Source organism: Lissotriton vulgaris, chromosome 3_1 (assembly GCF_964263255.1).
Source record: "Lissotriton vulgaris chromosome 3_1, aLisVul1.2, whole genome shotgun sequence".
NCBI classification, from domain to species: Eukaryota; Metazoa; Chordata; class Amphibia; order Caudata; family Salamandridae; genus Lissotriton; species Lissotriton vulgaris.
In genome coordinates, this window is record NC_141689.1 from 933,563,746 (window position 1) to 933,584,110 (window position 20,365).

Sequence of the window (20,365 nt, forward strand, 5' to 3'; positions counted from 1 at the left end):
CCGCTTATTGATATTTAAATATGCAGGTGCCCACCCCGCTTTCTGACTGAAAGGAACGGAAGCCTACCCTGTATTGCCGCAGCAGAGAAGAGGTGCCACCGGCTGCCGCATTGCGACCAGGAATCAAGGCAAGTTGCCTGACTCTGGGCTGAGCTATGACTGAAAGGCAGAAGTTCAGAAATGCCATGCGGGGCTCCCATGAAGCTGAGGATGACCCGCGTACACTGCCAGAGAAGCAGAGGGAGTCCCCGAGGGATTGGGGCTCTCCTGAGCATGCCACCCAGGAGCCTGCCTTGCGAAGTGGGAGACCAGAGATGCCTATGGGACGTCTCCCAGCGGGAGAAGAGCCTACAGAGACCCAGTGAGTGAGGGCTCTATTTTGTACCAGGTTGATGCCCCTGAGGCACTACGAGTGCCAATCTTTGTTTGTTTTTACAGCTGCAACGCAATTGCGGGCAGCTGCATCAAGGGGGCAATTTTGTTTTCTAAGAGTCCCGGAGTGGGGCTCAGATGGCACGTGCAGTGCCAGTGCAATTTTTCCAACATTGGGGGCCAATTTGATTTAGAGAGTCCAAGTGAGGGCCCTGAGGACACAGTCGTGCCAGGGCCCCTTTACTTTCTTCACAGCTGCGCTGAACCAGCATGGGCAGCTGCAAAGTTTGGCCATGTTTGTTAGGGAGTCCCAGTGGGGACCCACCTAGAGGGCACAGTGAGTGCTCATGCCTACAGTTCATCACAGCTGCAAAACAATTCATGGCAGCTGCAACATTTAGGCCAGAGCAATTGCACACTTGTGAATTCTGCTGCATTGGCAGCCCAAGCCCTGACATTATGCACATAGGGCATTTGAGCCCTTTGAGAAGGCCAGTTGGTCAGCGGGAGTGTGATAGGTTAATAGGGTGCCCTGCCCTATTTTGATTTATGTTGTGCGTTTTGGTCCATTTCCTGTTGCGGACACTAGGCCTACCCACACAAGTGAGGTACCATTTTTAATGGATTACTTAGGGGAAGGTGCAGTCCGAACAATGTTGTGGATCCACGTAGATCCCTGAACTTTCCATCACAGAAATTCGAGGAAAATGTGTTTTTAGAACTAAGTTTGGGGTTTGTAAAGGATTCTGGGTAACATAACCTGGTGAGAGGTACACAAGTCACCCCATCCTGGATACCCCTTGGTGTCTAGTTTTCAAAAATGTACAGGTTTTCTAGTTTTCTGTGAGAAATGGGATTTCTTGTTGGCTAAGGCTTGCACCAAAGTCAGGCAGAAACCACCACCCTAGTAAGGGCCAAGGAGTTACATGCTGAAGAAAACCCCTGCTCACCCCCTTGGTAACTTGGAACGAGCAGTCAGGCTTATCCCAGGGGCAATGTGTAAAGGGTTTGCGCAACACACTCGGAGAAGCAACATACTAGGCACAAAACAAAAGGAACTCCACACAAGGTTATATATAAATATAGCCTTTGTATTATCATAAACATATTAGAATAGTAATCACACAAGATACTCTGTGCCAACTGGCACTAGGTAATATTTGGAGGGGATCATATACACATGATAGGGCCAATTGGGCCACTGTCAGAACATCACAAAGTGAAAATAGTAAATGTAGAACCAATAATAAACGTAGAACACAACCAGTAACTATTGGCAAACACTGTACTCAGCATTATCCTGCAACATAAATCATAGTATGCAATCAGCATCATATCAGGCGCAAAATACATTATGTGCCAACCTCATAAGCCTAAACCTATTAGACCATAAACTCCTAATCATGAATCTCATTACCCGCATAAATCACAGTAGAGAATAACCTCATAAGCATAGACACAGTATGCGAATAACCTCATAAGCATAAACCCCATTAGAAGCATAAATCAGGGTGAAAACTAGAAACCCAAGGGAATCCAGGATGGGGTGACTTGACTGGCTCTCACCAGGTTCTGTTACGCATAATCCCTTGGAAACCTCAAAATGTGTAAAAAAAACACATTTCCCTCACATTTCTGTGGTGGAAAGATCTGGAATCTATGTGGATCCACAAAATTCCACTCAGCCCGTGTTACTCAAAGTCTTTCGAGAAAAATGGTACCTCACTTGCATGGGCGGGTCAAGTACCCGCAACAGGCAAGGGCCCAAAACCTATTGAGGCGACATCAAAATTAGCTATCGCAAACCAACCCAGTTTTGCAAGGGGGGTCCAATTTGTTTTTAGCCCCGGGCTCAGAGGCCAGCTAGGGATACCCGGAGGAGTCCAGCAAGGTATGGCTTGCGTGGGTCCCCCAACATTCTCCTACACAGAATCCCCTGCAAACCTCAAATTTAGCTGAAAATCACTTTTTTCTCAAATTTATGTGACAGAAAGTGCTGAAATCTGCGTGGATCCAAAATTTCCTCCCACCCAGCATTCCTCCCAGTCTCTTGATGAAAATCGTACTTCACTTGTGTGGGTAGGCATAGTGGCTTCAACAAGAAATGTCCCAAATCGTACTGTGGAGACTTCAAAATTAACTATAACAAAACTACCTTGTTTTTGGGGGGCACCTGGGATTTTGGCCCCGGCCTCCATCTAGGAAAACCTACAAAACCCACAAATTTGTGCCGGCACTGTGATCCCACCCCCAAAATATGTGGAAAATGTATTTTTTTCAGCTACATTTGAGGTTTGCAGGGCATTCTGGGTAGGAAAACGTTGGGGGAAACACGCAAGCCATAGGTCGCTGGACTCCCCCGAGTGTCTAGTTTTCAGAAATGTGTGGAATTGGTAGTTTTCCAAGATGGCCGCCGAGCCCGGGGCAAAAAATCCAGGTGACCCCCTGGCAAAATTAGGTTGTTTTGTGATAAGTAATTTTGAGGTCTCCTCAATACGTTTTGGGCCCTTGCCTGTCACGTGTACTTGACCCACCCACGCGAGTGAGGTACAATTTTTATTGGAAGACCTTGGGGAACACTGGGTTGTAGGAAATTTGTGGATCCATGTAGACTCCAGAACTTTCCCACATAGAAATTTGAGAAAAAAGTGATTTCTTCAGCTAAATTTGAGGTTTGCAGGGCATTCTGGGCAGGTAAACGTTGAGGGACCCACCTAAGCCATACCTCTCTGTACTTCCTCAGGTGTCTAGTTTTCAGAAATGTGTCGGATTTGTAGGTTTCCCAAGTAGACCACCGAGCCCGGGGCCAAAAACCCAGGTTAACTCCCCTTGTAAAAGCAGGTTGTTTTGTGATAGGTCATTTTGATGTCTTCTCAATAAGTTTTGGGCCTTTGCCTGTCATGGGAACTTGACCCACCCACGCGAGTGAGGTATCATTTTTATCAGGCGACCTGGGGGAATACTGAGTACCAGGAAATGTATTGATTCATGCAGATTCCAGAACTTTTCCACACAGAAATTTGAGAAAAAGGTGATTTTTCAGCTACGTTTGAGGTTTGCAGGGGATTCTGTGTAGGAAAACGTTGAGGGAGCAACGCAAGCCATACTTTGCTGGACTCTCCCGGGTATCTATTTTCAGAAATGTGTGGGTTTCCCAAGATGGCCACCGAGCACGGGTCCAAAAACTTATGGGACCCCCTTGCAAAACCAGGTTGTTACATGATAGGTCATTTTGATGTCTCCTCAATACGTTTTGGGCCCTTCCCTATCGTGGGTACTTGGGGCACCCACATAAGTGAGGTACCATTTTTATCGGTAGACCTGGGAAAACAGTGGGTGGTAGGAAATTTGTGGATCTACGCAGATTCCAGAACTTTCCTTCACAGAAATGTGAGAAAAATGTAGGTTTTTTTGGTCAAAGTTTTAGGTTTGCAAGGGATTCTGGGTAATAGAACCCGGTGAGAGCCAGACAAGTCACTCCATCCTGCATTTACCTGAGTGTCTAGTTTTAAAAAATGTATAGGTTTGCTAGGTTTCCCTAGGTGCGGGCAGAGCTAGGATTCAAAATCTACAGCTGAAAATGTGGTGTGTCCACGTTGCGTTTTGGCCCATTTCCTGTCGCTGGCTCTAGGTCTACCTATAAAAATGAGGCACCATTTTTCTCAGAAGACGTTGGGGAATGTGAGGTGAGTGGAATTCTGTGAATCTACGCAGATTCCAGAACTTTCCACCACAGAAATGTAAGGAAAATGTTTTTTTTTTTTACAAATTTGAAGGTTTGCAAGGGATTTTGAGTAAAAGAACCTGGTGAGAGCCAGATAAGTCACCCCATTCTCAATTTACCTAAGTGTCTAGTTGTCAAAAATGTATAGGTTTGCTAGGTTTCCCTAGGTGCCGGCAGAGCTATGGTACAAAATCTACAGCTAGCAACTTTGCAAAGAAAGGGTCTGTTTTCACTGTGAAAATATGCCATGTCCACATTTTGGTTTGGGCTATCTCCTGTCTCTAGCTTTAGGCCTACCCACACAAGTGAGGCAGCATTTTTCTTGGAAGACTTTGGGGAATGCTGGCTGGGTGGAACTTTTTGGGTCGACGCAGATTCCAGAACTTTCCTCTACCGAAATGTAAATAAAATGTGTTTTTTTGTACAAATTTGGAGGTTTGCAAGGGCTTCTGGGTAAGAGAACCTGGTGAAAGCCAGAAAAATCACCCCATCCTGGAATCACCTGAGTGTCTTGTTTTAAAAAATTTATAGGTTTGCTATGTTTCACCAGGTGCCGGCAGAGCTAGGGTTTACAATGCACAGCTAGGCACTTTGCAAAAAAGGGTCAATTTTCACAGTGAAAATTTGGTGTGTCCACCTTGTGTTTTGGGTTGTTTCCTGTCACTGGCTCCAGGCCTACCTTTGGGGAATGTGTGGTGCGTGGAATTTTGTGAATCTACACAGATTCCAGAGCTTTCCACCACAGAAATGTGAGGGAAAAAGATTTGTTTTTGACACATTTTGAAGTTTGCAAGGGATTCTGGGTAAGAGGACCTGGTGAGAGCCAGACAAGTCACCCCATTCTGGATTTACCAGGGTTTTTAGTTTTTAAAAATGTATAGGTTTGCAAGGTTTCCCTAGGTGCCAGCAGAGTTAGGGTTCAAAATCTACAGCTAGGCACTTTGCAAAATAAGGGTTTGTTTTCACAGTAAAAATGTGGTTTGACCACGTTGCGTTTTGGGCCGTTTCCTGTTGCGGGCACTAGGCCTACCCCCACAAGTAAGGTACCATTTTCTCAGAAGACTTTGGGGAAAGCGGGGTGGGTGGAATTTTGTGGATGCACGCAGATACCAGAACTTTCCATCACAGAAATGTGAAGAGAATGTGTTTTTTTTTACAATTGTTTAGGTTTGCAAGGAATTCTGTGTGCCAGAACCTGGTGAAAGCTAGTCAAGTCACCCCATCCTATATCTCCTTGGGTGTCTGTTTTTCAAAAAATATATCGGTTTGCTAGGTTTACCTAGGTGCCGACAGAGCTAGGGTTCAAAATCTCCAGCTAGGCACTTTGCAAAAAAAGCGTCCGTTTTCACGGTGAAAATGTGGTGTGTCTACTTTGTGTTTTGAGCCATTTCTTGTTGCGGGCACTAGGCCTACCCACACAAGTGAGGCACCCTTTTTCTTGGAAGACTTTGGGGAACACGAGGTGGGTAGAATTTTGTGGATCCAAGTAGATTCCACAACTTTCCACCACAGAAATGTGAGGACAATGTGTTTTTTGACATTTTTTTAGGTTTGCAAGGGATTCTGGGTACCAGAGCCTGGAGAGAGCCATTTAAATCACCCCATCCTAGATTTGCGTCGGTGTCTAGTTTTCAAAAATGTATAAGTTTGCTATGTTTTTCCAAATGCCGGCAGAGCTAGGGTTCAAAATCTACAGCCAGGCCCTTTGCAAAAAAATGGTTCCATTTCCTGGCGCTGGCTCTCGGTCTACCCACACAAAAGTGGGGTACCCTTTTTCTTGGAAGACATTGGGGAACACGGGGTGGGTGGAATTCTGTGGATCAACGGAGATTCCAGAACTATCCACCACAGAAATGTGAGGAAAATTTGTTTTCGGGGACAAATTTGGAAGTTTGCAAGGGGATTTTGGGTAAAAGAACCCGATGAAAGCCAGACAAGTCACACCATCATGGATTCTCCTGAATGTCTAGTTTTAAAAAATGTATAGGTTTGCTAGGTTTCACTAGGTGACGGCAGAGCTAGGGTTCAAAATCTACAGCTAGGCACTTTGCTGTGAAAATGTGGTATGTCCACATTGAGTTTTCAACCGTTTCCTGTCACTGGCTCTAGGCCTTCCCACACAAGTGAGGCACGGTTTTTCTTGGAAGACTTTGGGGTATGCTGGGCCGGTGGGATTTTGTGATTCTACGCAGATTCCAGAACTTTCCTCCACAGAAATGTGAGGAAAATGTGGATTTTTTGACAAATTTTGAGGTTTGCAAGGGATTCTGGGTAGGGGAACCTGGTGAGAGCCAGACAAGTCCCCCCGTCGTGGATTTCCCTGAGTTTACAGTTTTAAAAAATATAGAAATTTGCTAGGTTTCTCTAGATGCCGGCAAAGCTAGGGTTCAACATCTACAGCTAGACACTTTGCAAAAATAGGGTCCATTTTCACTGTGAAAATGTGGTGTGTCCACATTGCATTTTAAGGCCATTTCCTGTCACGGGCACTAGGCCTACCCACACAAGTGAGGTACTGTTTTTCTCAGAATACTTTAGGGAATGCTGGATGGGTAGAAATTTGTAGATTCACGCAGATTCCAGAACTTTCCACCACAGAAATCTGAGGATTCTTTTTTTTTGGACACCTTTTTAGGCATTGATGGGATTCTGGTTAACAGAACCTGGTGGAAGCCAGTCAAGTCACCCCATCCTGGATTCCCCTGATTGTCTAGTTTTGAAAAATGTATAGGTTTGCTAGGTTTCTCAAGGTGCCGCAAAGCTAGGGTTTAAAAACGACAGTTAGACACTTTGCAAAAATAGGGTCTTTTTTCACGATGCGTTTTAAACCGTTTCCTGTCATTGGCACTAGGCCTACCAACACAAGTGAGGTACGATTTTTCTAAGAAGATTTTGGGAAACACGGGTGGGTGGAATTTTGTGGATCCACACAGATTCTAGAACTTTCCTCCACAGAACTGTGAGGAAAATGTGTTTTTTTGGGATAATATTTTAGGGTTGCAAGGGATTCTGGGTACCAGAACCTGGTGAAAGCCAGTCAAGTCACCCCATCCTGGATTCTCTGGGTTTCTAGTTTTCAAACATGTATATGTTTGCTAGGTTTCCCTATGTTCTGGCAGAGCTAGGGTTAAAAAACTACAGCTACTTACTTTTCAAAAAAAGGGTCAGTTTTCATTGTAAAAATAAAGTGTGCCAGCCGTTTCCTGTCGTGGGCACTAGGCCTACCCGCACAAGTGAGGTACCATTTTTATCGGAAGACTTAGGGTAACACAGAATTGTAGAGCAACTGTTATTACCTATTGACTTTCGATGCATTTCTGCCTTCCAAATGAAAGACGTGTAAAAAAGAAATCATTTTGAAAAATGACCTATATTCTCATGCTAATGTGGGTACTCCCAATTTCGATAAAGTGCAAATATCTACAGTTTCTTAAATCTATATTTTGTTGTAAATTCAGAAATAAATAGGTGTCTCATACCGATTTTTCCATGTATATCCTTTCCCAAAGCAATCGCTATATACCACTTACATAATAAAAAAACATTGCAAGTGTCTGCTTAGTTATTGGCTTCGTTTTGTCTGGTTCTTGGTGAACCTACATGTCCTATATATATCCACAACCAGAAATGTCCAGCGGATGTAACGATATACTGCTTTCAAAACAGCTGCAATAATTAAAAGAAGTTACAGGCGAAAACGTTGACACAAATGCCTTTTTTCTCAACAAATGTTCAATTTTTCCCTTTATTCTACACAACTGACCCCTTGCTGAATTCAGAATTTTGTCTACTTTTTTAAAATGTATAGATGTCCAGGATCCATTATTGCTTTCAGACACATTTCTACCAATAACTGGAAGGAGGTTGAAAGCACAAAAAATAGGAAAAATAGGCTATGTCCCAGAAAAATGCCACAAACACTGTGTAAAAAATGTTGGGTTTCTGACAAAAGTCTGCTTGTCCCTGAACACTGAGAAGATGGTGATTTCAGCACCACAACCCCTCTTTTGATACCATTTACAGGGAAAAAACAGACGCTTTCAACTGTAGCCCTTTTTCTCATTTTCCCCCAAAATCTCCAAATTTAGCTGTATTTTGCCTAATTTCTGGGTCCCCTCCAGGGGAATCCAAAAACCCTGAGTACCTTTAGAATCCCCATGATTTGGGAAAAAAAAACGCAAATTTGGTGTGGATACCTTATGTGCTCAAAACGTTACAGGGGCCTAAGCTCAAACTACCTCAAATAGCCAAAAAAGGCTTAACACAAGGGGGAAAAGGCCTAGCAGCGAAGGTGTTAAGCCTATAAGTAATTAAATTAAATGCACCTTGACCGAAGCAAGGCAGCTTCCAACCGCAAACTTCTCCCTTCAAAAAATTACCTAAAACAACACAGATAGCCTACAAAATACATCTTAGTTTAGAAAATGTCTACATAATTGAAAAGGTAATACAAAAAAAGTTTAAAAAATACTATTTAATATTACTAATGTACACAATGTTTTTCTTTGCTGTTAAAAATGTTACATTATAATGGTAAATATTAGAAACAAAATAATATTTATTAATATACATTAAAATAAAATATGTTAACTTACCAATGTGTTAAAAAAATTGTACTGCTTGCTAAGAATTTGAAAAAATGTACTAAAGAAAAATATTTTGTTTTTCCATATCATTTCTTACTTTGATCATCTGATTTGTATTTACAATTTAAATAATATTATACAAATTATAAGATTATTTCTTAGAAGATATGCAAAAGATATCAAAAAAGTTATACAATGAAAAAGCGTTAAAAAAGTTATTAAAAATGTACACTATGGGGCAGATTCCGATTTGGGGAAAAAAAGCGTCCATCCGAATCGTATCCGGAGCCCTCTCCGTACGATTCGTACACATCCGTCCGTATCTCGTCAATCCGTCTGAATCGTTGCGAACCATATGAATTGCAAGGGAGAAACCGTACGACATAAACCCACACAGTGAATCGTACAATTCGTAAACATGCAGTACGACCCGACGAGTACGATCCAGAATGGGGCATGAGGACGTGATTCGTACAGTCCACGTCAGGTAAGGCCGATTCGTACGGACAACCACACAATCACATACACATCGTACGGTGCGTACACCCCATGATCGCAGGGGTACGGTGCGGACCCCTGCGATCATGGGGTGTACGCACCATACCCCATGCGATCATGGGGTACGTTGCGGATACCCAGCGATCATGGGGTGTGGTGCATACACCCCATGATCGCAGGTGTACGCACCGTTCCCCTGCAGACATGGGGTGTACACACCGTACCCGGGAGGCAGCCGTTCCGTACCTGTTTGCAGGCGAACTCTGCTACTACGGACTTTTTGGGCTCCCGTGAAAAAAGCGTCGTACGGTGCGTACCCGACACAAACCGTACTTGCTGGGTCGGGAAAATCTGCTTCAAACAGTACAGATGTCGCGTACAGCGGGTTCCGAGGGAGAATCGTATGGAGATTAGAGTTGTACGGTCTTTGTACGATTCGTACGGAGACCTGCTCCTGATACGAATCGTACTTCATCGTACGTACGGGGACGTTGCAGGGTACGATTCGAATGGGAAAAACACTCCGGAGTGGTTTTTCCCGAATCGGAATCGACCTCCATATGTAATTAGGTAATGCACATTTACAATGTAAATAAATATTCTATAACTGTTACCAAAAAAATATGTATAATATTTTTTATAAAAAACAGTTTATAACAGCAACTTTTATTTGTAAAAAATTCACATATTTACCAAGTTCTCGATAATAAAAAACATATGAATGTTTTATGCTGACTTTACTTAAATATTATATGTTAATGTTTAAATATGTGCTAAATATGTAATGTATACCAAAATTAAAATATATTGTTGTTTCTCTATATGACAATATATATATCAAACAATTTTAATAAAAGATGCATATTATTTCTTTGCTTGAATCTTTGAATGAAAATAAAGACATAAATAAAATATAAATATTGTTTTGTATTTAATTCCTATATTTTTTTTCTGTCTTTACGTATAATGTTTATCTTAAATTAATGGTCAGACATAAATCATTTTTTAATACACTTATATAAAATACTATTACCACTTAAACATACATTTGTATCTAGAACTCATTGTTTACTATTCCCATTCTGCACTATACCAATTCAGAAAACTGCTGGACACTAAACATATATAATTTACTATTCTCACTCCAAACTATATTAACCCAGGGAAGGTGCTGGACACTAAACATATATAATTTACTATTACCATTCCACACTGTATTAATTCAGGGAAGGGGCTGGCCACTAAACCTATTTTAATTTACTTTTCCCACTCCAAACTAGAAAAAGTCATAGAAGGTGCTAGGCACTACACATATGTAAGTTACTATTCCCACTTCAAACTATAATAACTCAGGGAAAGTGCTGGACATCAAAACCAATTTAATTAACCATTCCCACTCCAAACTAGAAAAAAGTAAGGGACGGTGCTGGAGACTAAACTTATATAATTTACTATTCCCACTCCAAACTACATTAACTCAGGGATGGTGCTGGGCACTAACCATATATAATGTACTATCACCCCTCCAAACTAGAAAAAATCAGTGAAGGTGGTGGACACTAAACATATATAATTTACTATTCCCTCTCCCAACTAGAAAAACTCAGGGAGGTGCTGGACAATAAACCTATTTAATTAACAATTCCCAATCCAAACTAGAAACAAGCATTTACAATGCAATGGTCTCGGCATCATTAAAGGTAGAGCTATTGGCATTGCTCATGACATTTTTATTCTTAAATCATAAAAAAATGGCATTGGTTTTTACATTGCCAATAGCTTAATCGTTAAATAAATGGCATTGTCATTTACAATGCCAATAGCTTAATGGCTCGCAAATGCATGACCTATTGCATTTACACTCACACAGAGCTACACACACAAAGCCACCCACACACACATACAGAGCCACCCACACAGAGCCACTCACACAGAGTTTTCAAATAGAGCCCCCTACACAGATCTACCCCTCACACAGACAGAGCCACCCACACATAGAGCCACCTACAGAAAAAGCTATCCACACAGAGCCACACACACACACACACAGAGCCACACACACACAGAGCCACAGAGACACACACACACACAGAGCCACACACACACACAGAGCCACAGAGACACACACACAGAGTCCCACACACACACTCAGAGTCCCCCCACACACACAGAGCCTCCCACACACACACAGAGCCCCCACACACACACAGAGCCCCCCCACACACACAGAGCCCCCCCCACACACACACAGAGACCCCCCACACACACAGACCCCCACATACACACCCAGAGCCACATACACACCTAGAGCCACATACACACACAGAGTCACATACACACTCAGGAGAGGAAGCACAGCGAGGGGGCAGGGAAGCAAGCACAGTGAGGGGGCAGGGGAGCAAACACAGCCAGGGGGCAGGTGAGCAAGCACAGCCAGGGGCAGAGGAGCAAGCACAGCCAGGGGGCAGGAGAGCAAGCACAGCCAGGGGGCAGGGAAGCAAGCACAGTGAGGGGGCAGGAAAGCAAGCACAGCGAGGGGGCAGGGAAGCAAGCACAGTGAGGGGGGCAGGGAAGTAAACACAGCAGGGGACAAGGAAGCAAACACAGCCAGGGGGCAAGGAAACAAACACAGCCAGGGGACAGGGAAGCAAACACAGCCACGGGGCAGTGAATATATGCTCTCTTTTCCTCGGATGCATAATGACATGATGCAATGACATGCACGCACACATATTTGGTAACCCTATATATGTGCATATATGAAAAAATACATAGCTTGATTCATAAAGATAATATAAATTATGAAATGACACACACACATAGTTATATATTTAAGAAAGAAACACAGGAAGAAAAGAAAGAAAGAAAGAAAGAAAGAAAGAAAGAAAGAAAGAAAGAAAGAAAGAAAGAAAGAAAGAAAGAAAGAAAAAAGAAATGAAGGAAGGAAGGAAGATGGAGCGTGGGAGGGAGAGAGGGAGTATGGAATATGAAAGAGTCTTTCAGAAACTGAAAAATGCTTAATTGCATATGACACTTTTTCAACCCAAGCCTCGAGAAAGTAATTCATTCCAGAATTTATTGTAAACATGCCTCATGTGGTGTTGATAAAAAGCCTTATTTGCGTGATTCAATATTTCGTCCACTTGTGCCCCCTATAGATATAAGTGACCGTACCGTATTAGTTGCCAAATCGACCTAACGGCGAAAAGCTCTGTAATTTTTTTAACAAGTTATGAAATATGCTTTCTAAAATTGTATCTTCTTCGATAAATAACACGAGCAGATACCGTTCTAAGTGGAACATTGCATTCACACAACATCTGCACGGGTGGAAGCCTCGGAGCTACAGGTGCTTCCAGACGGGTATGGAGAAGTGTCTATCGGAAGTCACCTGGGATTTTTACATGCCCACACTAACACACTTTCACTTTCTCTGTTTTGAAAGCCTTGCAAAATGCGGATTGGTTGGATTTTTTTTTTAAATGCCATTAACCATCTGAAGAAAGAAAGAAAGAAAGAAAGAAGGAGAGAGAGAAAGAAAGAAAGAAAGAAAGAAAGAAAGAAAGAAAAAAGAAAGAAAGAAAGAAAGAAAGAAAGAAAGAAAGAAAGAAAGAAAGAAAGAAAGAAAGAAATCTCTAGATTCATCCAAATCCAACAACAGAACTATGTGGTTAGTGTCCTAATACAAGCAATGAAAATGTGCTCCTCCTCTCCTCCTGGCTGAGAAGAAAGAAAGAAAGAAAGCAAGAAAGAAAGAAAGAAAGAAAAGACATTTTTTTTAAGAAAGAGAAGAAAAGGTGAGAAGGGAAAGTAAAAGAAAGAAAAAGGCAAGGATTGAATTGTATTGACTTAAAAAAAATATTAGTTATTGCTGTTTCCTTCGTCTTTGAATTAAGGGTGAAAACAATTATAACATGCTGCAATAACTCGTTAGTTAAGATTGTCTACTAGTTAGACAGATTAAGCCCACTTGTAATTAGAGCATCTGATGTTCAGCTCATGAGTATATGAAAAATATGCCGTGTTGTGGTTCCACTGAAATGAGTGCTCTAAAGTTAAATCACCCACCGCCTTCACTGACAAATCAATCGTTTCCTTAAAGCCAACTACTAGGGTGAAGAGAGCAATTCCAGAAGCAGCTCTTTCTCTTTTGTCATCGACTGCAAGAAAGTGGTAAGGGACCTCCTCGTTTCAGAACTCGGTAATAAAACAAAAGAACATACTAATGATTCGAAAATACAGAGTATATGATTAATTGATTAGAGAAGGTGTCCTGGAATCAGAATAAAAATATAGATTTTCATAAAGAAGAAACTGTATTTTTACATCGTAAATATATATATATATATATATATATATATATATATATATATATATATATATATATATATATATATATATATATATATATATATATATTGAGAGGGAGATATTCTTTTTTTTTGCATGGAGTCTTCCAAAATATACCGTTAATGTAGCAGCAGATTCCGGGGCCTCGCTTGTGATTTAAACTTTGAAAAGCTCAATATTGAAGCGGTCGAGTTTCGTGGTGGAACAATGTGGCCTGTCACGTCGCTGCATTCTTCTCGTCTCTTTGACAAATCTTCAGTACACTGCTGTACAGGGGGAGTGCTTTGAGCATTCTGCTTCATGCTGAGTGGTAGCGATGGGACCCTTTGCTTTCTTTGACGCTCTGCCTTGCAGTCTTCCAACATGAAATGCTCATCTTTTCTTAAATGGAAGATTACTTGTATTGTATTAAGTTTTCAATGTAGAATTCTGGATAAATGTATGAAGGCAGGTGTCTCTGAACCTAGGACACACACACACACACACACACACACTGGATCTTAAAGAACAGACAAATGTCAGATAACAATGGATTGCACAGAACTGGCAGCGCACATGAACACATTTATATAAAAATCTGCCTTTTTTTCTCTTGGTTTTTGCCCCTGGCGATTCCTCCATAGCTTCTTCACAAGGAAGGGTAATCTCCTGGTCTACCGTACTCTACTTGATTCACCAATTCTATTGACATCATATGGTGAACTCTTATGCAGGGTAAGAAATATGACCTATTACAGGCAGGTTCTCAGTGAAACTAAGAGGCTCTGGACATTTCTTCCAACAAGTAGTGTCTATTGTTTTATGGAACCTTAGGAACCAGATAGTACTCAAACAGTTGGGCCCATATTAACTAATATTTGATGCACTAGCAACCAAAAGTGCTATGCTGCCTTGCATCAACTGGAGAGAGAAAACATGAGGTGTGAGTTTAACAAAAGAAACAATCATGTTTCTAGAGCAGACGGCAACAATTTGTGAATGTCTGATGTTCTCGGACAAATGCTAGGGGGGAAGACACCCATTAGTGTGTAATATGAGAGAACAAATGAACCAAGGATTGCGCACTGTTGGCTTTAATGCACCAATGGACACATACTTTTCAACCTAGTGCAATGGTATCTGCATTCTCTATAGCATATGTTTTGTATTGGAATGGGTTCCTTTCAGAAAATAGACTATCCTTTAAGACTTTTCCCACTTTACATGTGTACTGTAAAATGCAGCACACATGCACAAAGGAAAGATAAGGCAAAATAAAAGCTTTTCTCCTCGTTACACCTGCCTCAAGGAGACATACGCTTCTGCTCAAATCCCTTGTCTACGAAAGTTAGTACACAGATATTTCCATCAAAATCTAGGGGTGGTAGCTGGGAACGCCCATGTGCATAGAACACCTCCTTGGTGCTAATGTAGCAGAAATGGCATCTTAATTGTAGGGGTGCATTATATACACATGTAGAGCGCACCCGCATACAATACAATGTTGCCTTAACATGAAAATGTGAACTGTTTAGGACATTGAAGAATACATGGAGGATTAGCGTCAAAAGTGAATGTAACTAGTAGAAAACATTATATGGAGAAACTTGTGTTGTGTAACTGACAATCATTTATTTATTAAATGTGTTTATTAATTTTTTTGTTTACATGTAGGTAGAAACAACCACTGAGAGTGCCTTATTTTCCTATGCAAATTGCAAGGCTCACATGCTGTTTTCTTATATTATTCCAATTTTGTAGGCCTGAAATACATTTTCCCAGGTCTTTGTTTTACTAGTCAGGCAAGGAGAGAAAAGGTTACATCGTCTTGGTTGAATTGATAAAGGAAGGACATTGGGGCATATTACCAAGCAATAGCAATAATTATCGCTATTGCTTGGTTAGAGACAAAAAATTTACCGCTGAGCTGCGGCAATTTTTATCGCAGATAAACCTTGGTATTACCAAGGTTTATCGTAAATGCGATAAAAAACGGCCGCAATGCATGAATATCGCTGAAAAGTCAGCGATATTCATGCATTACCGAGCTAATGCTCTTAGCCATGTTATCCACCTCCCATTTGATAACATGGCTAAGAACTGCTCAGGGCAGGTGTTAGTTTTTGGAGATATTCGCACTTAGCGCGAATATCTCCAAAAGTTGGTAATAGTAGATAGCGATGTTAGAGACTGTTTCCAGTCGCTAACATCTTGGCACGCCCACTTTGCATGTCATTAGTGATAAATATCACTGACATGCAAAGTGGGGCCCAAGATGGTCGCTATCTCCTACTAGCTGTCGCTAACTGGTGTTAGCGACAGCTAGGTAATAGGGAGATCATTTTATCTCCGCTTTCTTGGCTTTTAAAGTCAAAAAAGCGGAGATAAACTCCCTTGATAATATGCCCCATTGTTTCTCACACAGAAGAAGGCTTGGGAACCAAGGATAAATGTATCGAAGGAAGAGAACACCGTTGTTCTATGTGAAATTACTTTATGACAGTACCAAGAAAGGATGGCGTGAGCTGAAAGGGATTCAAAGAAATTACTCCTCGATACTGGATTGATAGGAGCAAGGAAAGCGCCCTCTTCTCTTCCTTCCTTCGGGGAGGGAGCACCTTGGAACAAGCTCTGTCTTAAAAGCTTTATGCTCTCCGACCCACCATGGGTGGAGAGACTGCTGAGGAAGACTCCACATTGTGACACTTTTATCCTTAAGTAGAGATGTCATCTTAGCGTTAGCGTAAGGACAGATTAAGGCTTTATAATCTTCAGCCCTCGATGCAGGGAAATTTGGACTCACTTTCTGATCCTCTGCATTCTATTTCTTGAATTAATTGTTGGTTCAGGATGCATCGACTGCATTGGATGTGTAGGTTTGGCTTTATGCTATTTGCAATGTGTTTTTCAATCTCATCTTGAGGTGCCTTTATGTCCAGTTATTCTTGGCATTGTAAAAATTAACTAACTATACAATGTTGCATATGGTTACTATGTGTCTTCTGTTGAACTAATTTGGCAATAATAACAACTTTTCTACGCTTACATGCTGCTAAAAAGAACCATCGGATTGTGATTCTAGAACAGATCCAGAACTTTGGATCCGGTCCTTTCAGACCAAAGTAGTGCGTATTGCAATTGTCCTTTACTTTGGGGAACTTTCCCACACAAATCCTGGTTTGCATGCATATTCAAACCCACCCCAAAAGTTTGTGATACTTTTGTGACACAAACCTGGTGCAAGCTTTACTAAATCCTGGGTCCCACTTTGTGCAGGTAAAGGAGAAATGTCAGGGCTTCTTCTTGAAGACTGAACTCTGTTCAATGCAAGAATGCTCATTCAAGGGCATAAAACATGGTGGCTGATCCCTAAGTGTCCTGAGGCCTTGACTTTGGATAACCACCTCCAATTCAATAACTTGACACCAATGCACTGACTGCTGTGTTCAATCAGTATCTTCAATGTCAGAGGAACAATTTAAGAGTGCTGGTGCTAGTAGTACTGCATACTTACAGCAGGAATGTAACGCTCTGAAGAGAGTAAGATGATATTTTGGGCTTCTAAGAACTCAATATAAAAGAATACTGAGATAAAGGTTGAATATAAAAGGAGAAATATCTCAATTAGTTCTACGGTAGGTTATGTGCTAATCAAGTCAGTATAAACAATTTGACTCTCACAGAAATGAACTGAGTCATTATGCACATTTAGCAAAATGAGGGAGTTACTTTACTCTTGTTGTACTTGGCCCTTTTAGCACTGTTGTCCAGTGTAAAGTGCGTGTGCTCTCTGGGTTAGATATGGTGAGATTGGTCTACACCTGTTTGGCCTATTTAATTTACCTGTCAGTCCTTTGTAAAGTGGTATCTCAGATACCCAGTGCTGGTAAATTAAATGCTACTGGTGGGCTTGCAGCGCTAATTGTGCCACCCAACAAAGTAGACTTTCAAACCTATCTCAGGCCTCTGCCATTGCAGGGCCTGTGCACGCAGTGTTACTGCCGCTGTGAAGTGGAACCTAAAGTGTGTGCCATGTCCTAACCCCCCCCCCCTTTAACTACATGTCAATCACCCCTAAGGTAGGCCATAGCTAGCCCTATGGACAGGGTGAATTATAGGTAAAAGACACGATATGCACCTGAAGTGAGTGACATGTCCTGGTAGTGACACACAGCCATTTTGGTTTCTCACTACTGTGGGGCTGCCCTCCCATAGGAATTCATGGGGATTCCCTGATAAGTGTTTCAGTGGTAATTCTTGATATGAGAAGAGCAGCATGGTCAAGTTTGGTATGTTTTAAATAGTAATAATAAATGCTACGCAATGGTGTGCGCAGATTTATTATAGCTATTTTAGAAATGCCACTTTTCGAAGTTGGTATTTCTGTGTGCTATGTGTCTGCCCGCCTGATGTGAATCGCATGTCAGCCTTTTGAATGACAAAGGATGGTGAGGTGTGTGTGGCTCCTAGAGGGGCAGGATGAGTCAGTGCTAGGCTGAATGGGACATCTGAATTTGGAGTGGTGGGAGAAGAAGTCCCTGGTCCCTGAATAGAATGATGCCTACCCTAATGAATGATGCCTCCACCCCTTGTGGTGTGTCTGATGATGAGCCCTCACCTAACAATAGGGAAGTGGAGCCTGGTAAACAGAGTGCTCCTGAGCCAACGGCATCTAGTTTCCCTAAAGCCTTGCACTGCAGACAAAGGAAAATGTACTATAAAAATATGGACTGTGACCCCATGAAAGTTGTTGTTCCTGTGCTTGTTCTGACGCTGGGGGCTGCTGCTGCTGGGCTCCAGGAGGAGAAACCACAAGGGACTGCCTCCCTGCTGGAGGGCCCTGTGTTCTGGCCTGCCTGAGCCCAGCCTTGTGCCCCCTGACCTTCACCCAGGACTTAGCGCCTTGTGAGTGCTATATTGTTTAATTACCCGAGGAAGAAGGACCTCAGCCTTGCCAGGCAAAGAGGCGCATCTTTGCTTTGCAGCACTGCACTGCAAACTGTCCAGAAGGGAACCCCCGGTGTTGAGTTTCCCCTGCATCGCGGTGTGCTTCAAGTCGAGAGCCCACCCCGCGTTTATGCCGCATTTTTAACCTTGCTCAAAGTGCGGGAGCCTACCCCACAGTTTTGCTAATTTTATCGTGGGTGCCCAATTCGCTTATGTGCCGTTGTTGCGGGTGCCCACCCTGCCATTTTACTTAACCTAAATGGGATCCCACCCCGCACTTGTGGAAGAAATCACCGCTGCGGGCGGGCTGAAGCAAAATTGAACTGCTGGGCCGCTGTCAGCGTGACCCAGAAGTCAGGGGGAGCTGGCTGGTGGTGGGCGAGCAGGAGCCTTCTGGAAGCCAGGAGAAGCCGGGCTGCGTGGGGGAGGGAGCACAGGAGCCTACCCTGCCTCCCAGAAGCCCCAGTGAAGACTGTGAGTGTGGCAGGTGAACAGGGTTCCCGTGAGCATGTGGGAGCCCCACATGGAACAACAGTGTGGCCGGATTCCAGGCGGGGCTTTCATGAGCAGAGAGAGCCCGCGTGTTGCTGTCCTGGTGAGAGGAGACCGGGAGAAGAGGCCCTGAGAGCCGGGCCAATCCAAGCAACCTGCTGCTGCCTGTCCCAGCCCCAGTAGAGTCCAGGAGCCTGGAGGAGCGGAGAGGAGCCTGCATGGTCCCAGTGAGTGGGGCCTATCGGGAGGTATTATTTCTTTTGTTAAGGAGCCTAAAGTAGGGCTCACACAGGTATTGCTGGTACTGTTTGGGGCACATTGTCGGTACCCGTTGCTGCCACAGCTGCCCCGCCTCACAGTGGGCAGCTGCAATGTTGGGGGCAATCTGGGCTCCACCGAGGCACATTGTCGCTGCCTTGTGCCTCCCTGTGGACTCTGTTGTGTCAATGCTTATTTGGTGTTCGGTTTCCTCAGCTGCGTCACCATAGCTGTTATTCGACCTTAGCATGCGCTGTGTGCGCTTCAGGACCTGAGCTGCTGCTCGATTTTAAAATTACCTCGTTTTCATTTATTTTGTATTTATTTACATTTTCCCCTGCTTTTAAATTGCGCCTGGCCCTCACCTGCACTCTAACTTTTGGGAACCACACCGCTGTTGGGCGGGTCCGCTTCCTCGCGTAATCTCTTCCTAGTAGCGCCATATTGGAAGTACTTTGTGCCGCTTTTCGGCGCTAGCAGGTAGGCTTCACGCTCTAGTCGTCAGAAGGACGCTAGGTGTGTATTTAAGTCAGGAAAATCGTTGGCTCCCCCTTGTCAGCTGTTATTCGACCTTAGCATGCGCTGTGTGCGCTTCAGGACCTGAGCCGCTGCTCGATTTTAAAATTACCTCGTTTTCATTTATTTTGTATTTATTTACATTTTCCCCTGCTTTTAAATTGCGCCTGGCCCTCACCTGCACTCTAACTTTTGGGAACCACACCGCTGTTGGGCGGGTCCGCTTCCTCGCGTAATCTCTTCCTAGTAGCGCCATATTGGAAGTACTTTGTGCCGCTTTTCGGCGCTAGCAGGTAGGCTTCACGCTCTAGTCATCAGAAGGACGCTAGGTGTGTACTTAAGTGAGTCATGCAGACGCGCAGCGGTTACGCGCAGTGGGGACGCCTGATTGATGCCGGAGTTACGCCAGAGTTCAGCCTGTCTGTGCCCGTCCGGGCCCAGACGGGCCCAGGGCCTGTCACCATGCTCGACTCGTGGGCGCCTTCTATCACCAGGCTCCAATATGGGAGGGACGCTCTCATTGACTTACGTCCGCCCCACCCTACTATCTGTAGCTTCGCACAGGCGGGAACCATTCCTTTTCTACCGTGTAGAGCCTGTCTTTCCGGCCATAACTCAGTGGCGGTGAAATCCGTTCTTTCCA